The sequence below is a fragment of the Equus quagga genome, chromosome 11, assembly GCF_021613505.1.
Source record: "Equus quagga isolate Etosha38 chromosome 11, UCLA_HA_Equagga_1.0, whole genome shotgun sequence".
NCBI classification, from domain to species: Eukaryota; Metazoa; Chordata; class Mammalia; order Perissodactyla; family Equidae; genus Equus; species Equus quagga.
The window spans coordinates 49,798,421-49,810,610 of NC_060277.1; the positions used below are offsets into that span (position 1 = coordinate 49,798,421).

Below are 12,190 nucleotides of genomic sequence, written 5' to 3' on the forward strand. Positions count from 1 at the left end.
TCAGGAGATTGAGAAGGTCATGAGAGCATATGTCCACCAAGAACAGACAGGAATTTAGGGACAGCTTGGAAATTCCACAGGCCAGGGAACCCGGCTCAAGCCATTCTTACCTCCACTTAAAGTACCCTGGCTGATGTCTATGCTGCACTTCAGTACACTGTATCAGGGGTTGACAGGCCAAATCTAGCCCTCCATCTGTGTCTGTAAAGCCTACCAGCTAAGAATGGTTTTTACACTCTTCAATGATTGTAAAAAAAAAAAATCAAAAGAATATTATTTTATGACACATGAAAATAATATGTAATTCAAATTTTGATGTTAATAAAAAATTTTGTTGGAACACAACCACCTCATTTGTTTACGTATTATCTACTGCTGAATTCATGCTACAATGGCAGAGTCAAGTGGTTGTGACAGAGACCACAAGGCCTGCAAAGCTTAAAATATTTATGCTCTGGCCTTTTACAGAAAAAGTTCACCAACCCCTGTACTATATCATCAATAGTGAGAGAAAGATCTGCATACAAGATATCACAAAATACCGAGGCCAGGAATGGGTTGCACTAAAACATGGCTGCCTCATGGGGAACCAGAACACAAGAGAAGATTTGAGAGATGATGAAATGATTAGAGAGTTACTTAACAGTTTACATTACATGTAAACTGCTAAATTTTCATTCATGATGAAAGCAGGAAATTGGACAGTTAATAGAAAACTGTGGGGCCAGCCCCATGGCCAAGTGGTTAAGTTTGCACACACCACTTCATCAGCCCAGGGTTTCGCCGGTTCAGATCCTGCGCGCAGACTTAGTACCACTCATCAAGCCACGCTGAGGCAGCGTTACACACAGCAGAACCAGAAGGACCTACAACTAGAATATACAACTATTTACTGGAGAGTAGAAGAAGAAGAAGAAAAAAGAAGATTGGCAACAGATGTTAGCTCAGGTGACGATCTTTAAAAAGAAATGAAAAGAAAACTATGTGACCTAAGGCAATTAATCATCTAACCTTTCTGAGGATCAGTTCAATATCAGGCAACTGTCCATCTGCCATGCAGCACCAGGTGCTGCAGGTCATTTGCTCAACAAATGCCTATTTAGTGCCTCCCATGGGAAGGATGTGGTAGAGTCAATGGGAAGGAAGGATGGGAAGCCTAACTTTTGGCCCTTATTTCCAAAAAATATGTAATCTCCTTGGGGAGTTAAAAAAACATATGAATTATTGATGATAATCCAGTGACAAATGAGAAATTCTAGAAATAAGTTATAGAACCATTCAAAAAGAAAGGAGCTAAAAATCAGCAGAAGTAGTCAAGAAAGGCCCCCTACAAAAGGAAGGACTTGGGTTGAGCTTGAAGGCTTACTGGCGGGAGGGAAGGGGAAGAAAGGCATTCCAGATGGAAAATGGACAAGCAATGGCTCTGTGTTGGGTGTGAGAAAGGCACACTCCGCAAAAGGAGAGATCAGCCAAGCTGAAGCAGGTGAGTATGATGGGGAGAAACTGGAGATAGAGAGGAACAGGGCAGGGACAGGGGTTTGGGAAGGTTTTTGAAAGCCAGGATGAAGGGCTTCCCAGACTGACAATGGAGAAACCTCGAATCTTTCTGTAAGGAAGAAGGATAAGACATTGGTATTTGTCAAAGTGACAGCACAGGGAAGAGTTATGTAAGCACAAAGAAAACAGACAAGTCTGATAATATCCGAGTAGGAGAGAGAGAAGCAGTAAGAAATAGAATGTGTACCTTGGACCTTACAAGCTAGGAAAGAAGTAGTCCTACCAGACACATCCTCTAGAGCTTCTGAGGACAAAAACAACAAGAGCCCAGGAATAAAAACGAAAATTGTGCAGCTAGCACTGTGCACATCATGGCATGACCAACTGCTGGCCACACAGCCAATGGCTTTATTTACGCAAGGAGCTGATGAACTGCTTTGAAAAGATAATGAGTAGAAGCATTGGCACAGGCAACTGGCTCCTTAGAAAGTGTCCTAAACAACTGGGGAACCACAGATGTCCCCTACCCTCCTGAACGAAGGATTAAAGAATAAAAAGGGAAAGTGGTTCAAGTGGGATGAGACTCAGAGGACATTTGCTAAAGCCATCAACCTTGAATCGGGGAGAGAGAGATGCTCAGACTGGAGCCCTGAGTAATATTCTTATCTCCTGACCAGACTTCCCAGAGCTTCTCTCCAAATTCCTGGAGAGAAGGGAGTGGAGAAAGTGTAATGCTGGAGAGTGAATCAAGTCAAATATCTTTACTATTCAGGAAGCTGCTGAAAACACACAGCATACTCACCATCTTTTTTTTTTTTTTTTTATCACCTTCTTTCTTGACTATTTCAGTGTGGCCACAATTAGAGTGAAATAGTGGCTACAGCACCAACCTCATGGCTGACAGGTGACCACATCCCCACTGGGAATGTTGAGCAACAGTAATCAGAGCTGTGAAGCTTGGAGAAGACCATCCCAAGGGATGCTCAGAGCTCACACAAAGGTCATGACCCCCTGTCTGTGAAGATTATAAGAGGAGCCTAAGGACTTCCACCTTAGAGATTTCACCAGAATGGACAATAGCAGATGCTACTGTTTTTATAGTGCCGTAAAGAGGCAAGATTTTTACCATTTGGGTTGGTGATAAACCCTAAAAATCTTGACTCATACAATAAAATAAAATTATTTTTTATAAATTGAAGAATAATTTTGTTAGTTTTACCAGCAGATTTAACATCGTGCACAGTTTTTACTAGGAGTCATTGAGTCCCTGTGGTGATGCACTGAAGAAGGCAGTGAGCCCTGATTTGAGCAGACCAGACTGGCTTGGAATGAATGGCCCAAAGGCCCGATTCATCTGATATGGAGGGTCTTGTCAACACTGACCATAAATGCACTTATTGTTTGCATGAGAATAAAATGACTGGAAAAAAAGGAACGTACATGAAAAGTATTCCATGATTAAGATGGCTTGTTGTAGGTATGAAATAGAAGAAAACCAATTATCACATTGACCTTGCATGCTTGAGGAAAGGGCTTATTAAAAAAATTTAACAAAAACTTCAAACCACTATTTCTTGGGGAATAGAATTAATTATCTCACTGTATAAGTAAATTTAGTGTGGATGGTGAGAAGACATAGACTATATAGTTTTATATTTAAGAATGTGCCCAAAACATCTAAATCTTTTGCTAATTAATCCACAAGTTCATGAGTAACTAGCATGGACAGGAATTGACAGCGCTGAAACTGAAACATGTTTCTAGATTAATTTCTGCACAATAGGGTGATTATACTACTAAACGAACTAAATTCCATAAGAATAAAAGGGTACAATGATCTAATTTCAGATCATTTATTTCTGCCAACAGAAAGGGAAGATAAATGGTTACATTTAAAAATAAAATGCAACTGGTGTATTGTAAAAGCTTTTCCATTAAGAAAATAACTTCTGTATTAAATTGTTCTTATATATTTTAAAGTGATTCTTTAGGCAACTAGGATTAGGTTATAAAAACTCTAGGAAACTTCCAAAAGTAAAGAAAAAACAAAACTTCAAAAGAAAAGACAAATTGCTAGCTCAGAAAAAAGTATTTAGGTACTTTTCAGGTGAAAATAAAACATTTAAAATGTCCAGTTTCTTTTAAAAATCATGTGCAGTTCAGGTCAGTGCCTGCAGTGAACACTAAGAAGTGGTGAATCATTATTCTGGTACTTTCTCTTGTTCCATAAATTCAACAACGGTGCAATGTCAAAATAAAGGGATATTTTACTCGTCTGCTGGGCACCACTTCCTGAACTCTAATTAGAGGGTCATGCACATGTCTTCCTAACCAACCTAACATACTTGGAGTTGAGATACCGTCCCGGGAATATACATTCAAATGAAAAGGAGAACTTATTTTGGGTAATGATTATTCTTGATTATTAAATGTCTCATCTCTGCTTAAAATTAAATTTCTCTGAGAGAAATGTTTATTTTAAAGCAGGAAATTAAGAAAATGAAGGTAAATACAGCAAAGTTCACTGATTTATCGGTTAAAAATATGCCTGTGAATAGAATTTAAACTTAAACAATTTATTTAACACTCACTTTTTGGCTAGGAAAAAGAAGTAGCTTCTTTCTTTTCAAGCAATAAGTGTTTCGAACACAAAGAGTCCAGAGGCGGAAACCAGGACAGCGCCCCCCTGCCGGGCGCGGTCCACGCCAGCTGGGGGCCGCACAGCTCCCTGACACAGTGCGGACCTCAGCAGACTTGACTAGACCAGAACAAGCCCCAGAATAGTAACAAAATGATGCCTTCCGGTGGCCAGACATCCCAAGACACACTTTCCGCACAGCCTGGGAGCCTCGCCTCCTTCATCTCTGGAGACACGTGCCTGCGGATCCCGGAAGCACCATCTCTGAACTTCGGCATCGCGGCTGTCACACACGGGGGTAGGACGCCTCGTCCTGCGGGCGGACCGCTGCTCTCCTTCAGCCGAGCCCACTGAGATCTTCTCCTAGTCTTCAGGGATGGATTCAAACTTCATGGGGCCTGGAGTTTATACAAGATTAACAATACAAAATTGGGTAGGAAAGGAAACATTGGTTGGAGTGAGAAAAGATATTACATAAAATTACAAATTTTAAAAAATTGATTAATACCAGCACTCCCAAATCCAGAAAAAGCATATTTCTTATAATTACACGTCTAACTTTTCCTACATTTTTGGTTGTATGTTCTTTGATCATTTCTTCATATGAAAATCAGTTTTTAGTCCAATTTTCTGTAGAGAAATTAGAAATAATTCATGCTTTCTCCTGGCATAGTTGATTGAACTTTTAAAAAATTATTGATAGTTTAGAAAAATTTTTTCTAATTTCACAACTCATTATTAATGGCCTGTATGTTTTTAGGAAACTTTTGGCAAATTTCTTCCATACATGTGTTATAAAATTTCAAAATTTTTATGCAGCGACTAATCTTAAATATTACTTGAACTGATAACACTCAATTTTGTGGGTCATTTTGCCTGGAACCACTAGGCTATGTCAAGACAGCATGTATCAAAACTGCTAAGACTCAATCTGATAGGTCAGGATACATAAAATGAGTGATTCACATACAGATATTCTCACTAATATGCTCCAGGTTTGTTTTTCCAAACATAGGAATTCCATTAAATTTTATTTTGCACAATTTCTATGAAAAACGAAAAAGTGAGTATATGGCACCTTTATAGTTATAGGTGCTATTTATTGCCTGCATTCCTGACCAAAAAGAAGCTCTCTTCTGACAAGGCGTCAGTGAGAACTGAATCCTCTGTGTACAACTTCGCACACAGATGACTGGAGGAAGTTTCCGTCGGCTAGCTCACGGCTCCGTCCGTCGCACCTTTCTTTTCCCTTCTCTGCCCATGGGCTTTGCGGGCAGCTGTGGGAGGACACGTTTACAGCGTGACGCCCCGGCCCTGCAGCCGTGTGCCAGGATGCTGTGAAGCAGCACAGGGGCAGTAGGAGTCTTCTGGGAGCTCATCCCCCACCAAGCCGGTGAGCAGTAACTTCCCTGGACAAAGAAGTCATCGTGAACCACACAGACAGCTCTCAGACCAAGCGGATCCGCAGTTCAGCTTCCCCTTAGCCAAATTTTGGACCACGGCCACTCCGACACACTTGACATAAGAGAAAAAGCGACAGAGAACATATCGGAAGGGAAAGAGGCAGCTATCCTAGCCAGTCTTATGGTGACTTTTACACAAACATGCTCATATGAGCGCGTCGCTCGGGCCCCTCCCATTGCCTTGAAAGGGAGCTGTGTGAATGAGGGCCCTGAAGCTTGACAGTTATCACGAAGTTCACCTCCGCTGGTTATTAGACAATCCAGCCTTGGGCTTCTTGGCTTCTCCAAAAAGATACTTCTCATTAGTTGGTCTCTCTTCAAGCCTGATGCAGTGAAAGGGAGAGTAGAATGCCGTAACTAAGTCCGAGGAGCTTCCCCCTCAGGTGTTCTGAGCTAAAACCAAAGCACTCTTATATTCAGAGCTGGTGTGGAGCGGCTCTAAAGGAGCGAGCATCATTTCAGTAACCTGAAATCCAGAATGCTGACTGGGGGGCAGATAGTTAGAGAATTACTGTGTTGGAAAAGTCACGTTCTTGACCAAAGTAGAAAATGCCTGGGTACTCTATGCTCTTTCTGACCAGCTATTCACAAAGTATCTCTGAGCTTTCACGTGGCAGAGGACTAAACTTCCACGTCGTTTAAGCCATTGTGACTAGGGCTTTGTCTATTAGTTACAGCCCAAACTGTCCTTAACTGAGAGAGGGTACCAGCAGGATCACCGGGAGCTTTCCTGAGTTATCTCCGCCTCCATTCTGCTGTCCTCCAATGTCGGGAGGGTGGAGCTCTGAGGCCTTCTGCTGGGGGGGGACGTGAGAAGACAGAGACTTCATGCGGTGTTTCAGCTGTGTACTGCAGTGAAACACGCTACCCTGAAGCTTAGTGGATTAAAACAACAACTTAATATTTCCTGTGATTCAGTGGGATGGGTCAACAGGGCTGGGAGGTTCTGCCCACACAGTGTCAGCCAGGATTAGAGGGGGTCTGCACTCAGCCATGCGCTCAGCTGGGGCTGGAACACTCAAAATGTCCTCACTCACATGCCTGGTGCCTCAGCTGAGGGCTAGCTGAGTCTCAGCATGGGGTCTGCCGTTATACATAGTCCAACCTGAGCTTCTTTACACAGTAGCTAGGGCCCACGAGAGCAAAAGCAGAAGTTGCCAGGCCTCATGAAGCCTAGGCCTGCAATTAGTGCAGCATCAACTCCCACCACATTGCGCTGGTCAAAGCAAGTCACTAGGCCAGCCCAGTTTAAAGGCAGGGGAAATAGACTCTACCTCTTGATGGGGCAAGTGGTCTTCAGGTACAGGGATGGAAAATGTGTTGGCAGCCATCTTTGTAGACAGTCTGCATGCAAAGAGATGGATAGAAAAGTGAAATGATTCCTAAAAGGACAACAAGTAGGATGGAGTGGAACCCAGGTTTGCCCTTTTAGTAGCAAGAACACAATGCCTGTGTCAGATTTCAGCCATTCTTCCTATTCAATCGCTTGTTTTTATAGAAAATTGATAGTTCTGGGGAAAGGGATGCTGTCTACTTTCCTAGACTGGGGCCACCCAGGATGGAACCACCGTGTTGGTAGTGACCATGTTCCAAGGTCTAGCTCTCAGGAAACAGGCCCTCCAAACCAAAGTTTTTCAGTATATGTTGAGCTGAGCTGGTTTACTGAAACAAACATCACACACAAATACACACACATACACAGAAGTTGTGAAAATCAGATTGCCAATTTATTAGTTTGAAATTAGAAAATAGCTGCTAAGTAATCCAGAATATTGTGTTTTCTGATCAGTAGACTTTTTCTTAGAAGCTGGACAAACTACTTGGAAAGCCAAATTATTTCCAGAGGTTGCACAAAGAGAATTAGAATCAGGATGGAGGAAGATTATCTTAATATAGTATCCTCTTCTGTAAGGCTTGAAGGAAGGGCCTGCCAAGTGGGCAGTCAGACTACCAGTCCACTGGCTAAATGAAACCCGTGGTCTGTTTGTGTGTGAACTTCGAGCTAAGAATAAAAGTGTTGTAAAGAAAAACAAAGAGGAACATACAACAGAGACCATATGTGATCAGCAAAGCTTAAGATGTTTACTATTGGTCCCTTTATGGAAAAAGCATACTCAGCCCTGAGCCAGACAGCAAATTGATGGAAGGCACTCTCTGTTTCACCTAGAACAGTGTTTAAAAATTGTCACAACCCAATAGAGGGCAGTGAAATTAAGTCTCTGAGTAGAAATCAGTATGTTATGGGCTGAATTGTGTCCACCAAAGTTCTTATGTTGAAGTCCTAATCCCCACTACTTCAGAATGCGACTGTATTTGGAGAGAGGGCCTTTAAGTGGTATCTAAGTTAATATGAGGCTATTAGGGTGGGTCCCAATCCAGTATAACTGGTGTCCTTCCAAGAAGACGAGATTCGGACACAGATACGTACAGAGGCAAGGCTGTGTGGAGACGCAGGGAGAAGACTCCATCTACAAGCCAAGGGAGAGGCCTCAGAAGAAACCAATCCTGCTGACGCGCTGATCTCAGACTCAGCCTTCAGAACTGTGAGAAAATAAATTTCTGTTGTTCAAGCCACTCAGTCTGTGATGTTTTGTTATGGCAGCCGTGGCAAACTAGTACACAGGAATCTTAGCGATATGCAATAGACTGAACGGAACATGTCAGGGAACACTTTATACTGAAGGAGCAAATGTTGTTTAATATAGCTTTATTATATTATATGGTCTGTGTGTGTGTGTATTTGGGTTTTGATATGTGACATATTTCCCAATGTGGCTCATGATCAAAAAGTTTGAAAGTCCTTGGCTGGGAACGCTGTAGGTGCTCAATGCGTTTGCTAAAGGATACTTGCTCATCCCGTCAGGGACCTTCTAGGGCTTGCTGGAAATTTCTGGCCTTGCCTTCCCTTCCCTATGAGGACCTCTCTCTTTCTCTTCACATTCCTCCTGATATGTTATTGTGATCCTTCAGACCACGATCTTCTATACTGTCATGGCCTGACTGACTTAAGTCAACTTCTGCTTTTCACAAGGTCTTATTGCTTCTTGATTTATGTGGTTTCTGATCGTTTTCAGAACATCTCCAAATGGCTAATTTCACTCATTATTTGGGATGTAGTAGATATCTGTTATTTTCATCTGACCAGCATGGCTGCTGACATCTGGCAATTGCCCCTCAACTTTTCTTTTGCGGAACCGCCCCTCCCTACTCCGTGTGGTTCTGGTAGGCTGTTTGTAGGGTGGCTATGTGACCCAGACTGGCCAAAGTCCTCCCTGATATTTGGCATATGGTCATTAGTTTTAAGGACCATAGGAATCTGGAGATTTTTTTTCCTTCAGCATGGAAGACTATCTGTGAAATGAAGCTAGACGCAGACTCAAGGAGAGAGTTGGAGAGAAAGAGCCCTAGCAACATGGCTGGAGTTCCAAGACCCAGCCACTCCTAACGTGTTAACTTCAGTTCTCAAACCAGTATTCTGTTATCATCGCTTGAATTTAACAAAGCAGAGGTTGGTCCCATTTGCCTCACATCCAAAGTTATCCTTGGACTATTGTTGGCTACAAGTGCTGGCATGGTGGCTGATAATGGACAGCAGGTTCCCCAATGAGGAGCAGTGGTATGGTAAATGAGGTGGGGTTAAAGAAAGACAATGGAAGTGTCAGTGCCTGGTTAAGTATTCTGTAAATTCAATTATGTACATCATGCAAGTGGAAAGGAGATGTGTAAACCGGGAAAGACGACAGCAAACAAATCGTGTTAAATGAATGAAGACCATGTATGGGAGGTCTCCCTGTAGGGCCAACGACTGAACTAAACCAATTAGTAGGCAATTTAAAAACTTTTCAGAGTATGATGTTTTGTTTAGAGGAAATTATTGTATGTAGTGATTAAGTAAAAATAAAGACTCCTGCAAGTATAGTAATTAGTCTCTCGTTTTTGGTTTTAATTACTTTTTTTAAAAAGCAACACAAAAATTATGGGCACCAAAGGGTAGCTTTAAATCAAATTTCAGAGAGTTATTCTGGAATAGGAGAAGGTAAAATTAGACACAGTTAGTGACCCAAGTGTCCGAGGTTTTGCCATTGACCTATACGGAAGCCTTCCCGTGGGCTTTGCTCCGTGAGTAGAACAGATTCCCAGGAGCATACATTTTTCTGAAGACACTAAAAAATAAGTTACTGTGATAAAAAGCATCTCTCTGTAGCTCACGGACAACCCGGTTTCTAATGCACTAAAGAATTACACCGAGGAGTGAAATACTGAGAAGTAAGAGGAGGTCTAGCACATGGAGCGCTTCCAACACATTGTGTAGCATGAACAGATAGTTGAGAGGCTATTAGTCATGTGAGACAATAGGCAGTTCAACTCCATAGTAAGAACTCTATAAGGAGTTCATAAGAACTCTGCTTTTAATGCGATAGCACAAAACTGAAGACATTCTTAAAAACCAGTTTTTAAAAGTTACCTTTGTCTCCATCACTAATTTCCAACTTTTTTCTCTGTTTTCCTCCTGTAAAAATGTTCCTAGAGCCTCTAACCCTTCTGATCTCCTTTTTCTCAATTTCTCTTATTTCTGGGCTCCCCATGCTTCAGCTGGCTCGCGGAAGCGTTCCCCGGTTCAAGTGCCTTGCACGCTTCCAGGAGAGTCCTTAGTCACACCTGCTACTACAAGTCCACTTGCCCCGACTTCAGCAACTTTCTACCTGCATTCACTGGTCCTATTCCACTTCTAGTCACTCTCTCTCAATTTCAGCAATTCTTCCCCACATGTAAATAATTAAGGAGCTCGCCCAAAACTTCCAGGATGTCAAATCCAAAGGATGTGTTCTAGTGTTTGTTTGATCTGGCCTTTCTTTGAGACTCTTGTCTCTCAGCTTTCCATACTGTACTTTCTGCTGTTCTTTCTTCCTCTCAGACGGGTCCTTCATTTCCCGTTCTCCAGGACTTCCTGAACGATCTCCTCACAGGCACTGTGCTGCCCGACGGTGAATTTAACGGCCTCCGTGTGTCACCAATACCTCAGACTCATAGTGGCCAAAGGCAGCCCCATTACTCCCCGATTTTGGTGAATTGAGTCCATTAACCCCACCAGAAAATGTGGGTGTCACCCTTTTCTCTTTCCCCAGCGGCTAATAAGACATCTCCTTGGCCATGACCCTAGTTCAAGCCCTTATCGTCTCTGAATAAACTAATTGGTCTCCCAGCCTCTACTCTTCTCCACATCCCATCTTCTCTTCTCGCTGCCAACTCTGTGATTTTCTGAAAATGCAAATATGATTCTTTGACACTCTTGCTTTAAATCCTTCAATGCCTTCTAACACCTACAGCTGTGCTTCTCAAACTTCATTCTGACTCTGAATCACCAAGAGTGTGTTAAAACATGATTGTGACTGGGGTGGGGGGTGTAGCAGGCTCCACGTGCTGCTCCTCCTTGGACCACACTTTGAGTAGCAAGAGTTCCAGGTTCATGTCCACATCCCACAGCCGCTTACAGACTGGTCCCTGCTGAATATTGCAGCTGCAGTTCCTGACACTGCCCGGGAAATACCTGAGATTCCTCAGTCACTCCCAACCTGCATTCCACCTCCATGCAGTGACCCTCATGCTCTTCTGGCCACGGTTCTCATTTCTTCTGTCAGCCAGTGAAATAAGCCCCAGCTGGGGATTAGTCCATAGTCAAAAGATAAAAATCAAATAAAATTTCCATAATAATAGGGAAATACATGTTTTACAAGCTCTTTAGTGTGAAATGATTCAATAATAGCACATTTGTTTCACATTTCTTAACAATTCACCTTGAGGTCTTTACCACAGTAATCTTTTTTCTTAATGAAAATCTCACTAAAATTTTCATGAGGCAGTGGTGAGGGAACAGAAGTATATTAAGAGTCTTATGAAAAATATATTATACATCTTTCTCTAGATATTGTCATTTTGCTTTGGATTATCAATTGCTTATCTTCATTCTAGCTTCTTAGCTCCTTTTTCTCTTATCATTAGAGGTAGGTAATAAAAAGGCAGATGAAAATATATTTGCTTGTTTGACCAGAGTTGAACAGAATTTCCTACGCCATGAATGCTGGGAAGAAATGTTTATGTAGACAAGATCAACTTTCTCTTTCTTTGAGCCCAAAACAGATACTATCGTAGGAAGAGCAACGTCTCATAACGTGGTTGGGCCATTAGGTTCTGCGTCACCTCCCACCACTTCCAGCAACACAACTCAGTCTTATTAATCATGGAAACTGCTGGGCTATTTTACACGTCTGCACTCTTACATATGCTATTTGCTCTGCTTAAAACTCCCTTTCTTTACCCCCAGAGCCAACTCGTCCTGATCTTTCAGAACTAGGTCAAATGTCACCTGGATTAGGAGGCGTGAACTGATTGCCTCAGCTGAGCTAGTTTCTCACGGGGTTACCTACCATTACTGCTGTTTGTACTGCTGGAAAATCCCATTTATTTGTATGATCCCTATCCCACCCTATTAGAGGCAAGAACCGAATCTCTTGAGCCTGGCTGGCCCAGTGTTGACTGTAAGGTGGTTGTGTAGGCAGCGTTATCTTCCCCTCCTCCCAAAGATGTCCACATC

At 42.3% G+C, this 12,190-nt stretch overlaps 1 pseudogene; it reads right to left on the minus strand.

Annotated features, from left to right (window-relative positions):
- The window catches only part of LOC124247176 (parafibromin-like), a 142,862-nt pseudogene extending 135,933 nt beyond the window's left edge, over positions 1 to 6,929 (minus strand).
- Between the last annotated feature and the right edge of the window lie 5,261 nt (positions 6,930 to 12,190).